General features: G+C 38.2%; 1 protein-coding gene across 4 annotated transcripts in view; it reads left to right on the forward strand.

The window, feature by feature from the left end:
* Atl2 (atlastin GTPase 2) overlaps positions 1–15,579 on the forward strand; it is a 50,525-nt gene that overhangs the window by 360 nt on the left and 34,586 nt on the right. The window lies entirely within an intron of this gene.

Below are 15,579 nucleotides of genomic sequence, written 5' to 3' on the forward strand. Positions count from 1 at the left end.
CGTCGCGCGGCCTGAGAGCGCGGCCCGCGGGCCTGGCTCCCGCAGGTGTGGGGCGAACGGGCGGCCCGGCCCCCTGCCCGTTCGCCGCCGCGTGGCTGCCGGCGTGTCCGCCCCGACCCGAGGGGGCGGCCTCGAGTTGGGGCCGCAGGTCGCTGCGCGCCGAGGTCAGTCACCCCGGCGGACGTTCGCTGCCCTCGGTGCTGTTCGGGCTGGGGAAGGAGAGGCGACCGGCGCGCTGGGCCCAGCGGCGGAGAACGCGGGAACGGCGGGCACCTGGCTGCCAGGTCGCTGCGCTCTGCACACACGCCCTTCGCAGAGCCAGCCGCAGTCCGCAGGCCGGGGCCGGGCTCGGGTTCCAGCGCCGCTCGGCTCTCCGAGCCCTTTCGCTTAGTGCGCGCGGCTAGGGTTGCAAGTGTGGACTTAGGTGTCAAACGGGTTTGGAGCCCAGGGGTTGCTAGTCACTTGCCTCGGGCTGAAAGTGTCAGTGGTGTGAAGTCACCTGATCTTCGCTCCGGGGTTTTGCTGAATGTGAGCTCCTACTGTACGTGTGCACGGCGCCCCTGCCCCCTCGGAGACGCAGTTGCGTTGGCAGCACTGTGTTGTGTGTTGCTCTCATTCCCAGCACCCCTATTTTTAGGTGTTTAACATTTGATCTTTCACCGTGGTGTGAATTAAACGCAAAACATCCAGATTAAGCATTGTGATGGTACTTATTAAGCGTAAAGTATTTCAAAGGCTTATACATAGTAAAAACCTCCGATTAGATCCGTGTGGTAAAGATAAGAGTATATTAAACATGCTGAGTATCAGCTTGTTTTCAGATTTCCTTTCCACTATCTGATAAAGGTTTTACTGGATGGCGTTGAAAACATTTTGATTAAATATTAAGCGCAGGCACTCACTTTATAGAAAAGTTTATTTAGATTGTACTTTATCGTTCATGGTAGCTCCTGGACATATGTCAGAGCTGAGGATAAATTAGCATTTTCCTATGAGAAAAAGAAAAGGAAATAAAGTTGCTTGTTAACTACAGACGCTTGCCAGAACTGTATATAGTGGTAGCAGTATCAGAGAAAATACTGTCAGAGAAAAGAGGCTTTTCTGTATTTAGATCGCTGCTTGTTGAATTTAAGTAATTAGTTCTGGAATGCCCATGGATTAAGTTCTTTTGAGCCCTAGGCGTGTGTAAGTTTACAGTTTGAGATGTAGTGTCAAAGTGTTTTATGTACTCTATTAGAAGCATGCATTTGGCTCAGTCATGGTTATGAACATGTTTTTATGCTATTGGACATTGAAAAGAGATGAGACTCTTGAGCCTGTTGATAAGCTTGCCCACCATTTATTAAGTGTTCTGGTCTGCTGCGCATAGATTTTGGCCTGTCTTTTGGGTATTGGTGGTTAAGACCTTTTAATTCCTACCAAGTGATTTCCGAAGGCAGCCGTGTACTTGCTGATTTGCTTCTGAGTAACCTATTACTGCATTACAAACTAAATAAACTTGTTAGGATTTGTGCTGAAAGGCAAAACAAATAGGCTGTGAATTATTAGGAACTTATCCATTTAGGTGGTGTAGAAACTCCTCTCTATGCTTTCTGGAGCAGTACAGTTGAAGAACTGAGTTTGAAAGAAGTAAAGTTAAAGAGGTGAGTTGGGGTGATCCAGGCGTCACTTTGGCAGTACAGTCTTAGAAAGATGCCTCATGCCTCATAAGAGAATTGTTTACTCTTTTTAGCAATGTAGGATCCTTGGAAAGCGTTTTTCTGCCAGGTGACATGTAAAAATTGAGATCATTTTAGATCCACCATGGAATATAAAATCTAGTAGGGATTTCACAAAGTTAGTAGATAATTAAAATATAATTTTATGTACAAGGAACTTAATATTCTCAATGTGTCTGGTATTGACACTCTCATCTCTCACTTAGCAGATGAAGATATAGAACCTCAGTGTTCTATGTTAAGCACACAGTTAGCAACAACTGAAGTCACATAACATCCCCATCATATCTGTGGTTTACCATAGTCTGAAAATATTTAAATGGGGGCCGGGAGTCCCAGCACTGGGGAGGCTGAGGCAGGTGGATCGCAGTGAGTACAAGGCCAACCTGATCTATATAGTGCAAGTCAGCTGGGACTACAGGGAGACCCTGTCTCAAAAAGACAAAAAAAATTAAATGGGAAGTTTAATAAATAGGCATCCATAAATTTTAAATTGTGTGTCATTCTGAGGGGCATGATGAATTCCTGTGTGAAGAAAGAAAACATTTACCCCTCATGTGATGAAGATCAAATTTAGGGCCTCACATATATTAGGGCTGATTCTGTGTGCTACACTTCACCTCCAGATGGATTTAGAATGGAACACTGAATAAGTAAGCATGATTGACCTTGTAAGTTGATAGGGTTCTGTAGGTGTGGTCAAATCTGTTTGAGAAAGTACTTTTGAAATACCTTTTATGGGGAGGGTGAGAAGTTACCTTACAGTAAAGAGATATTTATTATAGGGAAAATAAACCATGAGAGAAAATGAGATTGTAGCCTTAAGTGGAGTGCACATAGGTGCATTTATCAGGGTCTTTTCTTTTATAAATACTATTAAGAATATTATGTGTGTGGTAGAGAGATGGCCCAGCTGTTAGGAGTACTGACTGCTCTTGCAGAGGACCTGGATTTGATTCCCAGCACCCACATGGTCCCTAACAATTGTCTGTAACTCCAGTTCCAGGGGGATCTGATGCCCTCTTCTGACCTCTGTGGGCATTGCATGGCAGGGGTGTACTTACATACAGGCAGGCAGTATTTATGTACATAAAATAAAAATAATAAATACAATATTAAAAATTATATCTATGCATGTGTGTCTGTGTGTGGGTATGTCCTTGCGAGTGCAGATGTCCATAGGGGCCAGAGGTGTCAGAGATCCCTCTTGAGCTGGAATTAAGGCAGAAGTGAGTCACCAACATGGGTCTTGGGAACTGAACTCTCTTAAGCATTGAACCATTTCTTCCCTCCCTCCCCCCTCCTCATCCTTTTCCTTTCTTCCTTTTGGTGTAGCTTTATTATAACTTCATGATAAAGTTTCTGAATATTCACAAAAATTACTGTTTTGAATTTGTTATACCTTTTCCAATATTGTGCCTTTTTCACAGTGTTAGGTAGCTGCTATTCAGAGTAATTAAAAGATTGTTAGCTAGTATGATGTTGAAGTTCAAAATACATTGTTAAAAGTTGGGAGACTTAGTAGCAAGATGTCCTTAAATTTTTATTATTTCTGTTCAGTTGGAAGATCTGTTTGACAAAATTGTGAGCATAGCAATTTCAGTCAGGCTCTCAAGTTAAAAGCCAGAAATGTTAGATGTAGAAGTAGAAATGGCCTCTTTTTTTTTTTTTTTGAGGCTTTATTTTAATTTTATATGCATGAATGTTTTGCCTGCATGTAGGTAAGTGTATCATGCATGTACTTGGTTCCTGCAGTGGCCAGAAGAGGGTTGGATCCCCTGGAACTGTAATTAAGGATGTTTTTTAGCCACCATGTGGGTGTTGGGAACCAAATCCAGGTCCTCTGGAAGAGCAGCCATAACCACTGAACCATCTCTCAAGCCACAGAAATCAAATTTTTCCCCTTTTTATGTCAATATAACAGCTTTGCAAAGAGGGTGTTCTCTGGGCTAAGTACAGAGAAATAAAATTTCTTTCTTCCCCATCCTTAAATGTAATGGCATTCTGATTTTGTAGCCATTTGGAATTTTCAAAGCCCAGGTGTATTACTTTTTAGAAATTTGGCATTTTTTTTACCTTAAGGAAAATAAATGTGATCACAGAGTAACTGACCTTGATCCCACAATGAATTCATTTCTCAAGTTTATTCTCATCCCTCATTGCCCTTTCCTTTACTACCATTATAGTTATTTTTCTTTTGGTCTTTTTTTTTTTTTTTTTGAGACAGGGTCTCCCTGTAGCCCCAGCTGGCCTGGAACTTACTATCTAGATCAAGCTGGCCTTGAACTCACAGAGATCCACCTGGCTTTTCCCTATAGTTTTAAAAATGTTAATCAGAAGAAAACATCACCCTGAAAACTCAGTAACAATAGGGTAATACTTGGTGCTTGACTTAAAACATCCTGTCTTCATTTTTTTACTTAAAGCCTTTGTTTGGAGAATTCAGTTGCTATTTCTTTGAAGAGAATGCATGGTAGTTCTCCAGTCACAGTTCTGAGGTACTCATACTATTCCTTCCCAGACTTAGGGGAGGGTAGGGGCCCTTCACTGGAATTGTGTCATATCATTAAAGGTGACCGAGTAAGGCTTTGCTGAATAAATGAAGTTTAAAATCATACTGCTGAGAGAAAGCATAGATATGGCAGGGCTGGAGAGATGGCCCAGTGGTTGAGAGCCCTGGCTGCTCTTTCAGAGGACCCTCGTTCAATTCCCAGCATCCACTTGGTGGCTAACAACGGTGTGTAACTTTGTTTCAGGGAATCCAATGTCTTCTTCTGACCTCCATGGACATTGCACAACACTGGTGCTCTTATATACATGCAAGCAATACACTATTACACATAAAATAAAAATAATAAGTAAAATATATTAAAAAGAAAGAGACAAATCATTAAATGAACTGGGCTTTGTTCTTTTTTAAAAATATGTTTGGAATTGAACCCAGGGCCGTGCACACATAGGCACGTGCTCTGTCACCAAGGTGTACTATTCCAGCTGGACTGGGACATTTAAAAGTAGGTGGGAAAAAGGTAGATATTGCAGAGAGTAGAACAGTCAGTGAGGAAGGTAGAATGGTTCCACTGGTTAGGGACATAGAGGATCATGAAGTGTTCAGAGGTGCAAAGCAAAGTAGCTGTTTTGTAAGTGATTTTTTTTTCCAAGTTATTGTTACATGTATCTGTGTTTGTGTATATACATATACATAGAATTTTATAAAAACATGCATATTAAAGTAGCCATTTTCACTATTTTGGGATAAATGGCTGCATAGTAGTTGGTTTTATGGGCAGATGATAGCTTCTAGAAACAACATTTTAAGTAATGAAAGACACATTTATAATCCTTCATTTTCTTTGACTGACTTGTATATGATCCTCTGGCCAGTACAAGTAGAATATATGGTATTCACTTTCTAACTTTGAGTTAAATGAAAATTATTCATAAAATTGCATTTCTGTGACTGATATTAAAATAACCAGTTAGTGCTCACCTAGATAACCTGCTAGCAAAATGTAACTGATGGAAGGTGGATATCTGGGTCCCTAGTACATTTCATCTTTTATTGCAAAATACCCAGTTGTGGCCATGTTGGCTTCTTTAATCGTAGAGAAGATGGCACTGTAGTGGAAGAGGAGTTACTGAGTGACTTGGCTTAAGCTTTGGAAGTCCTCATTTATAGTAGTCATAAGAATCTCATACAAGGCTTTGTGGGAAGCAGATGATAGATCACGAGTGTTTGTTACACTTTTAATTAAAAAACACTTATTACATTTATTGTGTGTGTGTTCCTGTTCATGAATGTAGAGATCAGAGGAACCCCTTACTAGAGTCAGTCCTCTCATGTCACCCTGTGGGTTCCTGAGATCCAGTTCAGGTCAGCCTTGGTGGCAGGCAGCATTCTTACCAACTAAGCCATCTCCTCAGCCCTAGTATGCATTTTAATTAACCTTTGAAAGTTAGGTGGGTTTTAGAGAGCCAAGTACATGTGCAGCTCGATAGGCAGTGTGTTGTTTAATCTTTTTGCAAAATAATTTAAGTACTCTTGAAAATGTCTAGCACTCTAGAAATCCCTGATTTCTAAGAATTTTCTATTTAAAAGAGATGCTTAAGTATTTAAAAAAAACAAAAACAAAAACAAAAAACTGGGCATGGTGGCCTTTAATCCCAGCACTCTGGAGGCAGAGGTATGCCAGATCTCTGAGATCAAGGGCAGCCTGGTCTACAAATCAGTTCCAGGTCAGCTGGGGCTACAGGGAGACCCTGTCTCAAGAGAAAAAAAAAAAAAAACAAATTTAAAAACCACAAACAAACAATGCCATGGCCATGATTGCAAACACCTTTACTATCAATATTCTGGAGACAGAGGCAGGTGTCTTTGAAATTGAGGCTAGACTGGTCTACATAGTGAACTCTGGAGCTCCAGGCTAGCTGAGGCTATAGGAAGGAAGGCCCTGTCTAAAAAAAAAAAAAAAGAATTTTAAAGCAACTGGAAGCAGCTGGAAAGTCCAGTGATGTTGAGCATGCTTAGAAGGAATGTGGACAATTTTTCTGTTAGCAAGTAAAGCAAAGAATTGATGTAAATGGATAATTTCTGGAAAAAACTGAGCAGCCTGCAATGGCTCTTAAAAAGGTATGGTGGAGCTGTGTTTCCCTTTCCCCCTATTTTGAGCATGTGTATTTACCAGGAAGAATCTTGACATGGACTCAAAAGTTGTCAGAGAGAAGGAACAAGAGGAGAGCAGGGTAAGAAATGACTTTTTCATTTCTTTGTTTTTTTTCAAATTAGTTATGTTTTATCTAATTTGTTGGGTGTTTATTTGCTTTGGACACTATTCTCTTCCTTTTACAACCACCCTCAGGAATTTTGCCTGTATTTTGACAGATCTGGGTTTTGAATACTTTCTCTTTTTTTGAGTTGGTGCTGTAACAGTCATCCGAGATAGAGATGGGGAAAAATGGAATTTTGTATCTTATTTCAGTAAGTCTTGAGGTTTATCATGATAACTATTCTAATTCTGTGTGTATATGATTTCCTTACTGTGGTTTTCACAGAATTTTTAAATCGTAGAGATTAGAAAATTTTTTTTTCAATTTTTATTTTATGTGTCTGAGTGTATTGCCTGCATGTATGTAACTGCATCTGTGTCATGCAGTGCCCACAGGGGTCAGAAGAGGGTGTCTAATTCCCCTGGAACTGGAGTGATGGATGGTTGTTAGTTGCCATGTGGGGACTGGGAATTGAACCTAGGGCCTCTGTAAAGAGCAGGCACTGCTTTTAACTGCTGAGCTGTCTCTTCAGCCCCAAGTCTTAAAAGAGATTTGATAGTCTTTAACTTCCATAATTTTTGGGGGGGCCTAAAAGGGAACTGTTACTTGCCAGAGTCAAGGAAACCTCTGGTTTCTGGTGTATTCCTCCTGACTGTATTGTAAAACCTTGGAGTCATTGTGCTAAAATTAACTTTGGAAGTGGAGATGGAGTACCTTGTCACTTAATAAAAGCTTATAAGAAAACATAACATCTTTTACAAAATATGCAATAATTTAGTACTAACCTGTTGTTTAGGCCAAGAAAGGGCTTTAAAGAGCCAGGTCTTGCATATATCTTTGCTCCTTTTTGCTGACCACTTGACTTTGGCTCCTCACCTTCTTCAGGCTGTTCTGATCGCCTTCTATCTGATCTCCCTGTTTTAGACTCCTTTTGTTCCTTGCTCACTCATCACTTTCAGTTCATCTCTACAACAGAGCTTTGATCCTGTCAGTCCTCTGCTCCAAAATTTTTAGTGGCTGTCCTCAGGGGTAATGTCCTGCATTCTTAGCCTACAATTTTAAGGTTAACCTTCACGTGTCCTCTCCAGGGCCAAAGAGATGTGGTTACCTCTAGGATGCCTTCATTGATAACCTGATTTTAAATAATTCAAAATAGTGCTGCCACCATGCCTAGGAACTTCAGTATTTCTTTAATCTTAAAATACATTTAATACTCAAGTGTACAGTTTGAAGAACTGGTCAATACTTGTTGGCAAGCTTTGAGAAAAAAATTTGAGTTCACGTATTTATAATCTATTTTACATTTTGCCTCATCTATTTCTATAAGTTCATAAAAGCATTTTTATGCCACAGTGTTCTTTAAGTGGGAATAGCAAAAATTGTATGGCATCAATGCTTGGTTGCTATGGAAACGGCAGATTTCAAGTGGAGGATAATATGTGAATCTTATAGGAAAGGCAACTCTTTGTTTTGTGGTTTGAGTATAATATAGACGATGATAAATTGTATACTCTCTTAAACATTTCTTAAGGCTTTTGGGTAGTCTCTCCTTGGCCAGAGGGACAGGACTAATGGGGGAGAATACATGATAGACATTGTTAACAGATCCTTTTCTAGAGTCCTGTTTCCCCCTCAATTTGCATTATAGTTCTAGCTTTGTAGAGAGAAATTTAAGTTTATAAATTCTTACTGACATTAAGAATTACATGTTTTCTAGTACCTGATTGGCTAATAGCTCTTCTCTTCTTCAATAAAACATTGAAGTTCAAGTTTGTGTCTTTGTCAGTGTTCCTGTCCCAGGCTGCATGAATCTAGGAGGTTAGTCCTAACATTGCCATAAAATCCCCTTAGGTGACTGATGATCACATGGAATAATCAGTTTCAATCCTGACTGCATATTAGCATGTTAACAATTTAAGGTACTGTCTTCATCTTTTTTTTTTTTTTAAGTAGCAGTTGTTTTAATACCTCATCTCTTGTACTTTCTATAGAATTCTCAGTAGTTAGGCATGGGTGTTAGTTGTCTCAGAGTATATAAACAGTCTCTAGGAAGAATGGAGCATTATAGCACGGCCTGGAAACTTTTCCCTTCCTTGAATACTTTGCTTTAACATCATAAGGGACTACCTGACATAAAATTGAATGCATGGAATTTACATGGTAAACACCTGTAAAATATTGTGAGCTTTGTTATTCCGTCATATGTTCTTAGGACCAGAAGTATTGACATCATCTTGGAGTTAGTTACAAATACACAGTTTTTCAACCTCCACCTTAGATTTAAGGACTCAGAATATGAATTTTAACAAGACCCTTAGGTGATTTGTATTAAAAGTTTGAGAATGACTGCTACAGAAGAAGTACCAAGTCCTGGCTCAGCCCCCTGCCTCCAATAGTACTCTAGTTAGGAAGCTTCAGAATAAGTGAATTGGGCTACGTAATCTAAAAGCCCCTGGAAATGATGTATCAGATTTAATTTAAGCATTGAGGCTAGGTTTGGATTTTTTTTTTTTTTTGAGACAGGGTCTCCCTGTAGCCCCAGTTGACTTTGATCTCACAGAGCTACCTCTGCCTCTCTGCCTCTGCCTCTGCCTCTGTGCTGGGATTAGAGGCATGTGCTACCTCGCCTGGCATTGAGGCTAGGTTTTTAAGCATATGTATTCGCTTTTCAATGTATGACTTAATATACGTTGGGTGTGATATGTGTTTTAGGATAGTTTATTGATGCTGAAGAATCTTCTAGACTTATAGCGTGCTCTTCTTTCCTAATTACAAAAAAATTCTCCAGAATTCCTTAAGAGATTAAGTATGTGATTTACAATTAAATAACTATTCTATTTTTTTTAATGGGCATTAGAGATTACTATTTGTTACCATCTGAAACCAGAATTGTTTTCAGGATCCTATAATCAGTTCATAAGGAAATATTTTAAGTTGAGCAGTGTTAGAATTGGTGAACAACTCTAGTTTTTTAAAAAAATATTTTATTTTTAATTTGTATTTGTGTGTGTGTCTGTGTGTCTCTTGTGTGGGTGTGGATATGTGAGTATGGGTGCCTGCAGAGACCAAAGGGTAGGATCTCTGGAGTTGGAGTTACAGGTGGTTGTAAGCCTTCTGATGTGGAACCAACTCAGGTCCTCTGCGAGGGGAATATATATTCTTAACTGCGGAGCTGGTGCATGACATTCTAGCTTTTAATCATATTACAATTTTCCTGGACCGTTGTCATAGACGTAATACTAATTAGAATGTTTTTGTTCTGGAAAGTGATTTGCAAATTGATAGTATTGATTCTTTCAAGAACTGAAAATACTAAGAAGTTAGGCAGAATCTGATTTTTTAAAAAACCTGCCTTACTGAGATACCTTTTACAGAAAATTCATTGATTTGGCAGTGTATATAAATGAGTTTTGACAAATGTTATGTTTATAACCTACAGTCGCGATGTAGGATAATACCGTGGTTTCCGTGTCCCTTGAAGTCAGTTCTTTATCTTTATCTTGGCTCCTGGTGACTGCTGATCTTTTTGTGGCTGTGGTTTTTCTTACTTCAAGAATTTCATGAAATGAAGTCATAGAGTGCAGTATGTGCACTTTCACTTAGCACAGTGCTGTTACGCACACACATGTACATATGTGCTTTATGTATGTGTATAGTTCATTTCTTGCATTGCCAAGTAGCAGTTTGTTTTATGAATTTTACACTATTTACTTTATAGTAGATGAATAAACATTTGGATTATTTCCAATTTTGGGATATTGTGAATAAATCTGCTGTGAACATTTGTGTTTAAGTTTTTTCTTGTTGTATGTTCTTATTTCTCTAGTTACCTAGCAGTGTGATTGCTGGTTGGCAGGTAGTTTTATATAAAGTATTGCCAAAAAAAGTTCTTTTTCAGGTGGTAATTCTGTTTTGTGCTTAAACCAGAAATGTATGTGAAGGCTAGTTACCTCCCATCAACCCTGGTTGGTCTGGTAATACTTCTGTAGAAGTATTTCACTTTGTGGTATTAATTTATATTTCTCTAACTCCTGATAATAGTGTTGAGTATCTTTTCATAGGCCAATTTATTATTCATATATCTTATTTGAATTGTATGTTAGAAATTCCTTGCACATTTTAAAATAGTTCTTATTTAATTGCAAGAGTTCTATTCTGAGTTTTAGATTTTGATTGAGGATTTAGATGTCTATTCATGAGGGATATTGGTTTGTAGTTTTGTTTTCTAGCACTGTCTTTGTCTAGATTTGATATCTATAATAATTTTGACTTCACAAAGTGAAATGGAAAGAATTCCACTCCATCACTTCCCTTCCTTTTCTCCTAAAAGCCTATAGAATTGGTTTTATCTTTCCCTTAAATGTTTGATATAATTAACTATGAAGCCATCTGGGCCTAGATTTTCCTTTTTAAGATGTTTAGTAGATTTGATTTTTAAAGCTGATTCTTTTCAATCTTTCCTACTAGTGAACGATTGTACCTTCTTTTAGTCAGCCAACTGTTAGTGATTTCCTAAGATAGGTTTCTTGAGTTCAGATTTTAGTAGGCAACTGTTTGTTTAGCACTATTTCTGGGGAGTAGATTAAGGGAGTAGTTGAGTAAGCATGGAAATTGCAGAACTTCACATGGCATTGTCTTTTACAGTTTGAAAATTTGTTTTTGGTCTTTTGTAGCTCCTCCTTTCCCTTACAATTAAAAGTATGTAGTAGTAGGAAAAGACTGAGGAGCAGAGCTGTGGAGTAGTTAGGGGACCTTCTTCTAGCCTCTGACAGCTCTGGTGCCTTTTGTATGTAGATCTGCTTCATCTCCTAGAAATAAGTCATTCTTTGCATCATTGTTTAAAAAGAAACAAACTTTCTGTTACGGAAGCTTTCGTTTGTGGAAACGTTCACATATATGCAGAACTAGAGAACAACCTAAAGAGTCATATATATATGCGCACACATTTATATATGGCATATGCCAACTAATGGTCAGTTTGTTTTAACTGCTGCCCCATAGCGAACATTTCCACCAGATTATTTTAGAGCAAATATCATCTTGTATTAGCATTTTACTTGTGTCTTTAAAAGAATACAGGCTTTTAGAGACATAGCCACAGTATCATCACACTAGAGAAATCATTAATACCAAGTATGTACACTTTATATTTCCCAGATTGTTGCATTTTCTTTAGCAGTTGATTTGCTTGAACAAGTTCAAACATTGCATTGTGTTATATCTTTTAAGTCTCTTTTCTGTAGTTTCCTCCTTTTCCTCCTCTGGTAGTTATTTATTTCCTTGTTTAGGTATACTGGTCAGTGGAATTGCCCGTGTTCTTGGTTTTCCTGACCCAGTCTCTTTTTGTGATGCTTAATATGTTTCTCTGTTCCCTCTGTTTCGTTCTGTTCCATTCTAGAGGTTTGATCAGCTCTAGGTTTGTTTTCTTTCCCCACCAGGACAGCATAGATTATTTGCTATGATTGTAGGTTCATCACATAGGAGCCACATGGTGTTGGATGATTACTTTATCATGTTAGGATTGATTCAGGGTAGTTGAATGTTGATCCTGTTTGCTTTATTATTATTGTTATCTTTCTTTGTTTGGGTTTTGAGACAGGGTCTCATTATGTATCCCTGACTGGCTATATAGACCAGGATGATCTTGATCATACAAAGATCCTCATGCCTATGTAGGGAGTGTTGGGGTTAAAGGTGTGTGCCATCACTCCTGGCCTTGATTCTTTAATTACAGGATTCTGTCATACCAGCTTTTAAAAAATATTATTTTTTATTATTTTTATTTTTTTATGTGTATGAGTGTATTACCTGCATGTAGGGAAGTGCACCCATGTCCTGCAATGTCCAAGGAGGTCAGAAGAGAGCATTGGATCCCCTGGAACTGAAGTTACTGACGGTTAGTTGCCATGTAGGTGCTGGGAATTGAACCCAGGGCCTCTATAAGAGCAGCCTCTGCTCTTAGCCATTGAGCCATCTCTCCAGCCCTGTCACATAAGCTTCTTACCCAGTAGTCCTGCTTTCGAAGTTCCCATTTTTATTAGTTATTTATTTTTAATATTTCATTTATTTTTATTTTATATGTATGAGTGTATTGCCTGCATGTGTATAAGTGCACCCATGTTGAGCAATGCCCTTGGGAGCCAGAAGAGGGCATTGGGTTCCCCTGGAACTGGGTTGCTGAACTTGTTAACTGCCATGTGGATTCTGGGAATAGAACCTGGGTCCTCTGAGCCATCTTTCCAGCCCTGGAGTCCTCATTTTTAGAGAGCAAAGTTAAATATTAATTTATGTATTTATTTGATGGAAGACCTTAGCATACAACTCAACTAACAATTAACAGTCTTAAGTCAGATTATTAGTTACTATAAATACATGATTTTTATTGGGATACTTTTAGGAGATCAATTTCATCCTTTGTCATACTGATTTTGAAAAGAAGTGAAAATTGGAAAAACATTTTGCAAGAATTTATTAAGGAAAAATAAAGTATATTGAATAATGATTATGTGTTAGAGCTATTGCAGCTTCTAAGGAGAATTTTTCTCTTAGGCTGGATTGATGGAGGTGTCATAGATTCTCTTTTATCCTAGAAGTAAAATAAAACTCAGAATAAATAACCTTTCCTTGGTAGATTTCAGCAAATATAGGAAGATTACATTATTCCAAAAAAATCTTATGATTACTTTTAAAGTTAATAGTAACTGGTAATTGTTTTTCTCTTGCTGTTCTAAAATTTTGTAGTAAATATTACAGAACAAACATTTTTCTTCAATGATCACTTGCTTTTCCACTTGGAAAGTGTTTTATTGATGAATTGTTTGAGCAAGAGTCTAGCTAAGTTTGGTTTGAAACCATGCAGCGCTCTTTTTTTTCTTGACACATAATGCATTCTCTTCATGAGAAAGCCTTATTTTGTTGATTTTTTTTTTTCCAATAGTGTAGATAGTATGTCGAAGAAAATTTCTGCTTTGGTTCTGTATTTTATGAGTTTCCAGCATTTGCCATATGTGCATTCTATCATGTTTCCCATACCGTTAATCAACCTGCCACTTTAAACATAAATGACTAGGGATTGCTCTGACCTAGAGAGCTCTTCCTTCAGTTGGCTTTTTTTTTTCTACATAACTATACTTTATTGAATATGATTGTTTGAAGCCGGAAGATAACTTATGCTCTTTCATTTCTTGTTTTTGAACGCTTAAAATAGCACAGTATATCTCCAGAGTGACAGTTTGTATACTCTTAATTTGATATTTGGTGATTTACTTTTTAAAAATTGAGATCCCAGTTAAAATAAAAAGGTTTTGAAATTTGAAGGAAACGCACTAAAAGAAGACAGTGTGTATCTGTGCTAAGCATGAGGATTTTAAGCTGTTAGCTTAGTGATTTTAGTTTGGAGTTAGTATTTAGACTGTGAACACTGCACTTGTAAACCCCTTTCAACAAATTTGGTGGCTGTTTCACCTTCACTGTTCCTATTTCAGTTATTTTTTTCAGATTTGTTTGTACTTTGTTCTCCTTCTTGGACTCTTATCTGTATGTTGGGTGTTGTATCCCAGTTTTCTGAGACTTAGTTTCTCTCCACTCTTTTTTTCCGGCTCTTCAGAATAGAGAATTTCCTTGGATCTGTTTTCAAGGTCATTGATCCTTCTGCCACTTCCAGTTTGCTTGTCTATCCAATGAACATTTCATTTATTATATTACTCAGTTCTCAAACTTTCTCTGTGTGTGTGTGTGTGTGTGTGTGTGTGTGTGTGTGAGTGTGTGTGTGTGTGTGTGTGTGTGTGTGTGGGTGTGTGTGTGAATCTCAGGTGTCATCAGCCTTGTTTTTTGTCAGAAACTCTCTCAGCTGGCCTGGGGCTTGCACATTAGGGCGAGGCTGGCTAGCTCCAGGGATATATCTGCCTATCTCTACCTCTCCAGAGCTAATGCTGCTACAAGCATATGCCTCCGTGCCTAACTTTTTTTTATATAGGTTCTGGGAATTGAACTCAGGTCTTCATGCTTGAAAGGCAGGTCTTTTACTGACTGAGCTATCTTTACCCCAGCCCTGACAGGTCTCTTTTTGTAGGTCTTGTGGTGAATAGACTGTTAGGCATATGTAGGTGTGGGGAAAGATTTGAGAAATAAGTGATCATCTATATAGGTGTGTTTTGGCTTTGACCTGAAAATTCCGCTTAGGGGCTGCAGTAGGGAGAATTGACTTGGGACTATGAAATAAAGGAAAACACTGGAGAACTGAAATCTCCTTCTCCCACTGTTTTGCTACAGAAGAATGAAAATATGACCACTGTTTTGTACACAGGATTTAATGGTCATTTAAAATCTTAGGCTAATACTAAATTGAAAAAAATCTTCCAATTGTAGATAATCACTAAATGCTAACAGGTATTCTAATGAAATTTTTAGTTTTCTTTTATTCAGTTGTTTTTATTAGTGTTTGGTGAAGTACTTCATCTGTATTTGGTCCAACTTTAGTATAGAAACAAATCATCCTGAGGAGTTAATGTGGGTGAATTACATCGTCATGACCCATTATAACTTTGAAACATTTGTGTCACTTAAAAAGTCTATAGACCAGGGTAGGCACACACCTTTAATCTCAACACTTGGGAGGTGGTTCTTTGTGAGATGGCGAACAGCCTGGTCTATATAGTAAGCTCCAGGCCAGCTGGGGCTACAGGGAAACCCTGACTCAAAAAAAAGTCTATGGACTGCATTTGTGTTCTATGCTTGTCTATGGTGCCTATATTTATACTAATAAAAGAAATTAGGCACATGGTAACTAGCTAAACAATATAAGTGAAATTTCAAATAAAGTTTTCCTACTTAACTGTTTCATTTTTTTTCTTCTTCAGTTTCAAAAGTAAAAACAATGCTGGTGCTTTCTTTACAAAGTACATCTCCAAATTTGGTTATTGTGATAGTAGTACTTACTAGTTAGTACTTGGCAATACTGAGTTTTTTAAAAGTTAAAAATGTTTTACCTGCAGAACTACGATAATTTTTTACTGTAATTTTGGGGTATACTTTCCTTGACTTGGTAGAGGGATCCTCCCAAACTGATTATCAAATTTATTTATGAAACAGTTAA

This window comes from Nannospalax galili, unplaced genomic scaffold (assembly GCF_000622305.1).
Source record: "Nannospalax galili isolate Female #2095 unplaced genomic scaffold, S.galili_v1.0 scaffold1735, whole genome shotgun sequence".
In the NCBI taxonomy this organism is placed as follows: Eukaryota; Metazoa; Chordata; class Mammalia; order Rodentia; family Spalacidae; genus Nannospalax; species Nannospalax galili.